Source organism: Chrysochloris asiatica, unplaced genomic scaffold (assembly GCF_000296735.1).
Source record: "Chrysochloris asiatica unplaced genomic scaffold, ChrAsi1.0 scaffold00126, whole genome shotgun sequence".
Taxonomy (NCBI): domain Eukaryota; kingdom Metazoa; phylum Chordata; class Mammalia; order Afrosoricida; family Chrysochloridae; genus Chrysochloris; species Chrysochloris asiatica.
In genome coordinates, this window is record NW_006408644.1 from 7,924,500 (window position 1) to 7,930,564 (window position 6,065).

Here is a 6,065-nt window from a genome sequence, read left to right on the forward strand (position 1 = left end):
ACCATGGCAATGAAATGATATATGATAGAATGAATGTAAAACTAATGTTCTCCCATGTAAGCTATCATATAATTCACAATAAAACATTAAAAAAAAAGTGTATAGATGTACATGGAAGATATGTTGAGAAACAATAGTTACGTATTTTGATATTTTTGTTTAATCAAGGTTGTCATAATTTTGGAGCAATACTTTTTACTTACCATTGTATATCTGGAAATATGCATGATATTCTTTGCCTGGAGCCCTGCCCTCAACATCTGTCTTGAACCTGATTTTCTAGAATTGTCAGTATGTTTAGCTTGTTGGTATACATGTTTAGTTTGTTTTGTATGTTTAGTTTTTAAAAGGCTATTTAAAAAAAAAAAAAAGACTGTCTTTTTCCTTTTTCTCACTTTTACATTTTGAAATACTTTGATATACAAAAAAGTTGTAAATATAGTACAGAAAGTTCCTGTGTATTTTATCCATCTTCTCCTAATGTTAACATATTGCATAATTATAGTTGTTGTTGTTGTTAGGTGTCATTGAGTTGGTACCGACACATAACAGCCTTATGCACAACGGAATGAAACACTGCCTGATCCTGGGCCAACCCTCACTACTGTTGCCACGCTTGAGTCCATCGATGCTGCTACTTGGCCAATCTATCTCATTGGGGGGTCTTCCTTTTTTTCTCTGATCCTTTCATTCTCCAAACATGATATCATTCTCCAGCGACTGGTCCCTTCTGACAATATGTCCGAAGTATGAAAGACAAAGTTTGGCCACCTGGCCTCCAAGGAGCATTCTGGCTGCACTTCTTCCAACACATATCTGTCGGTTCTTTCGGCAGCCCATGGCACTTTCAATATTCTCCTCCAATGCCATAACTCAAAAGCATCAATTCTTCTATCGTCTTCTTTATTTACTGTCCATTTTTCACATGCATATGAGGTTATTTAAAATACCATGGCTTGGGTCAGGCACACCTTAATCTTCAAGCTGACATCTTTGCTCTTCAACACTTTAAAAAGGTCTTGTGCAGCAGATTTGCCTAATGCAATACGTCGTTTGATTTCTTGACTGCTCCATAAGATTTTCAAGGCCATGACCTTTTTCAGAAACAGATTGCCTGGACTTTTTCCTAAAGTTCCTCTTACTGTGTTCAAACTGCCAACATTTAAATTAGTAGTCGAATGCATAAGAACTCCCTAGCATTTGGTAAGCCTGCATTAGTGGTGGTGGTGTGCTGTGGAGTCGGTTCTGATTTATAGCAACCCTGCATAGGGTTTTTGAGGCTGTAAATCTTTATGGGAGCAGAAAGCCTCATCTTTCTCCAATGGAACAGCTGGTGGTTTTGGACTGCTGACCTTGAGGTTAGTAGCCTGAAGCCTGCATTAAGTGGGAGTTATTCTTAATAATCAGATTATTTGTTGGATGAAAAAATGGATGTCATGGCCTGATTTTTCTTCCCACTCTTGAGGTGAACTAGCAAAAACAACCTAATCCATTTGTTTTCTGTAAGATTTCAACCCTTAATGTCAGGCAAATAAAGACAAATATGTATTGGATAAAGTCCCTTCCCTGTTGGTGTGGGTGTTTGCCAGCAATTATGTTATAGTCAAACATTACAACTTGTAGTAAAAAGTTTAAATATAGTTTGAAGAAAAACGAAGCATGGAAAACAGAAAAGGATGGCCATCCCTCTCATTTTGTCACTCTCAAAATATTGGATGTTAAAATAACCCACTTGTCAAATCCCTTTGTACTACTGTGAAAAATGCTAATGTAAGACTTGTTTTCTGAAAATAACTGTGATGAGGTGTCATGAATTCAGAGCTTCAGTACAGAAGTGATAGAGTTCCCTTCTGGGTATAATAGCTCAAGATTGTAAATTGTCCAGAACATCTATTGACTTGCCCTTTGAGTCTCCTAAAGAGAAACTTCTTTCTTTTTTTTAAAAAAATAACCATATTGTTAATACAGTATGGGATTCTGGGGTGGCACAAAAAGATAAGCACTGGACTGTTAACTGAAAGGTTGGTGGTTCAAACCCACTAGTGGCTCCCCAGAATCCCTATATGTGTCAGAACTGACTTGGGGACAATAGCAACATGGGATCCTGGGATGAATCCTGGAACAGAAAAGGAACATTACTGGAAAAATTGGTGAAATCTGAACACAGTCTGTAGTTTAGTAAATGACATTATACAATAGTAGAAAACAGTGTTCTTTTGTGGCTAACAGTGATGGGAAGGGAAGGGAGAGGAAACCACTTACTAGATCATTTGTTGTTGTTGTTAGATGCCTTCAAGTCAGTTCCAACTCATATCCACCGCATGCACAACAGAAACACTGACTGGTCCTGTGGCACTCTAACAATCATTGCTGTACTTTAGCCCACTGTTGTGCCAATCTATCTTATTGAGGACGTTCCTCTTTTTCACTGACCCTTAACTTTACTAAAAATGGGCAATTGACACTTTATGCCCCCTGATGAGATGGAACATGAAGTACATATGCTTTAACATAAATCTAATCAACCCTCTAGACCTAACTTCCAGTTTAAAGGAAATTCAGGGAGAAGAAGAAGGAGTTAACCATTCCCATAGAGAAATAAGCTTTCCACATTTGCCTAGGATTGAATGGATTCCCAGAATGCAGGGCTTTTGGTGGCAACACAGGGGATTCCTGGCCAAACTGGGATGGTGGTCACCTTATAATGAGATAAACACATAATGTGGGGGCAGACCTGGTCTTCAAAAAGTCAGTGCCATGAAAAACAACAACAACAAAAATCAGTGTGAAGAGCCATGAAGAAAACCATAAACAAACAGTACAAAGACTGTTGTAGATTAAAAGGGACTAAAGAGACACAAAGGAGCCCTGGTGGTGCAATGTTAAATGCTTGGTTGCTAACTAAAAGGTCAGCAGCTCAAATCCCCCAGCAGCTCTGCAGGACTGGCAATCTGTTCCTGTACTGATTAACAAACCTAGGAAACTCTCTGTGGCAGTTATACTCAGTCTCATGGACTCATTGCAAGTCAGAATCAATTTGATGCCACACAACAATGAAATGCAATGTATGAACTAACCATAAAAGACATTTTGGGTTTTGTTGTAGTTGTTAAGTGCTGCCGAGTCGGTTCCGACTCATAGTGACTCTGTATAGGGTTTCCAAGGCTATAAATCTTTGCTGGAGTAGAAAGTCTCATCTTTCTCCTGCAGAGTGGCTGGTGGGCTCAAATCACTGACCTTATGGTTCGCAGTCCAGTGCTTATCCTCTAGTCACGCTGTTCTAAAAGTGTAAATCAACTATGCCATTTGGTATACCATTTAGTTCAGCTGACATTTTTTGTTGTTATTGTACCAGGATTTTCAGGTGAAGGATGTGGTATGCCAACACATAGTCTGGTGCAAGCTCCCTATCTTGTTGTGAACGATTAGGCAGTCTGCAGACAATACTTCAGGTAGCACTGGACTAGATATTTGATGATATTAGTAAAGCTTGGTGAAGCACTGTTTATTTTCTTAGCTGGACTTATGATTATGTAGAAAATGTTCTTATTCTTAGAAGATACATGCAAAATTATTTAAAGGTAAAGTGTCATGATGTCTTTAACTTACTTTTATCAAAAATTTCCACAAGCTTACAAACACTGAGAGATAAAACAAATATGACAATATGTTAATACTTGTTGAAGCTTGGTAGTGATTATACTTGTGTTCATTGTACTATTCTTTCAACTTCCTTATATGTTTGAAATTTTTCATAACAAAAATTATGTACTGAGTTGGGATAGACCCACTTGAAAAGACATGCAGACCAACCCAGAACTGCTGGGAGAACAGAAGATTCTTACTGAAAGACCTGCAGAAAAAAAGAGGGTTGTTTGACTGCTTGACTGTCAAAACAGCTGTTATATTGGAATCATCAAAGAAAGAAAAGTCAGTCCATTATGGAAAACCCCCTTCTGGGACTGAAACTCAAAGAGAATCCATGAGCAGTACAGTATGCTTGCTGGTAACCACCTGGGTCTACTTGTAAGTGGAAATGGGGGAAATGCAGCAATGAAGATATGGACTGAGTTTGGCCATGTTCCATTGATACCTGTTGACCTTGAGATGAGAGCAAGAAGAGGAAGGCCTGGCTGGTCTGAAGTTTACGAAGCTGTGTGTTTCCTGAATCCATGGGCACTGACCTAGCCCCTGGGGTTGTATGGCTGAGAGCAAAGTGTCCAGCTGGTTTAATGTGCAGGGAGGTGTGTATGAATTCCCAAACTTGCAGTTAGTACCCATTTGACCTAGCTTAGATGGTTAGTTGACCAGAACTCAAACCGAGGAAGATAAGGATAGTTGATATTGAGAACAAGTGAAAATTGCTACAATTTGATGAACTAGACTTTTGCCTATGAATACAGTGACTCAAAATTCCAACCAGAATGGAAGGATTCTTCATATCGAGGAATAACTTTGTTTCCTCAGTGTACTGGGTTGATGGTGGTGGTGGTTATGTGCCATGGAGTTGGTTGATAGGGATGGCAAATTTAGACATTGGCTATTAAAAATGGGGGGACTACAACAGCATGAAGTGACTGATTTACAAGTTTTCATGAGTGTGTTTAGTTGCAGAATGAGGGGGATAAGGTAGAATTCTCCACTGAATACTTTCCCGCTTTTCCAGATGGTTATAGTGAAAGGGGATGGGGGACAATGGTGATAGGTTCTAATGAGTCAATTGTGAATAACTGTTAGCAGGATTAATTGTGATTATCACAATTGTAATTATAGAAGATGTGTAACTAAAAAGAGGGAGTAGGTAATCTTTCATTTCAGGAACAGACAATCCCTAAACCATCAAAAAAGAAGAGCATGCGTGGAGCATGAGGTCCCTATCTAGAAAAGTAGCAACAGCAGAGACGGTGACTGTGTGCTGGTGGGAAGGAGGCTGGCTGGTAGAACATGCCCTTCAGACATTTAAATGAATATATATGTTTTTGTTTTGAAAGTGTACTAAAATATTGTTGCCTTGTTCCTTTGTGTAATATAAGATGTAAATGGGGAGCCACAGGGAAGAAGCAAGATAAATGTTGTTACAGGGAGGAGATTATAATCCTTGAGACACAATAAGGTGTTTAGTTTGCTAAATGTAGAGCTGATGATCTTGTCTGTAAACTTTCACCTAATTCACAATAAAAGGTTTAAAAAAAAATGATGGGTGCTTGCTTATAAGGCATAAGACCTAACACAGTATTAGCAAGAAACTGACTATCTACAGTAAATCCTATATTCATTCATTAGTTATTCCTTGGAATATCTAAGCTAAACCAAAAAGATGAGTAATGTTAGCCAGCTATGACATCTTCAAGGGACTCAAATTGTGTTCTTTTTAAATGCTCTTTGAGTTTGGGGAACACAAAGAAGTCTGAAGCGGCAAGATCAGGGATATGGGGTAGAGGGGTTAAGGTTTCCTTACCTTTTAAACAATGAGCAGGTGCATTGTTGTGATGGAAAAAAAAAATTCCTCACCACAAATTTCCTGGCCTATTCCACATAACATAATTTTCAATTTTCTTAAAATTTCTTCCTAATAAGCCCCATGATTGTACTGTGTCCTTCAAGAAATCTATCAAGATGATCCCTTTGGAATCTCCAAAACAGTCATCAAAATCTTCAGAGCTGAGCTCTCCTCTGCCTTGAACAGAACATGCTCAACAGATCCCCCCCTTAGAAGTCACTGTTTTGATTGGACCTTCTTTTGAAGGCACTCTAAGGTCAGCAATAAGATGTCATGAAAACGATTCATAATAGCAACAGAAACTTTAAAATATTTTATACATAAAGATATATAAGGGAAAAAAATATATAGTTTTTTGTTTGTTTGTTTTTTATAAGGTTTTTATTGTGGACTGAGTGAAAGTTTACAGGGCAGATCATCAGTTTTACATTCAACAAATCATACACCTTGTTTCATTACAATGATTAGAATCCCCTCCATGTACCATCAGTTAACAGTATTTGTCTCTACTCACTTTAGCTCTTTAAAAAATAAAACAAAACAATACTCAGGCATATATAATAAT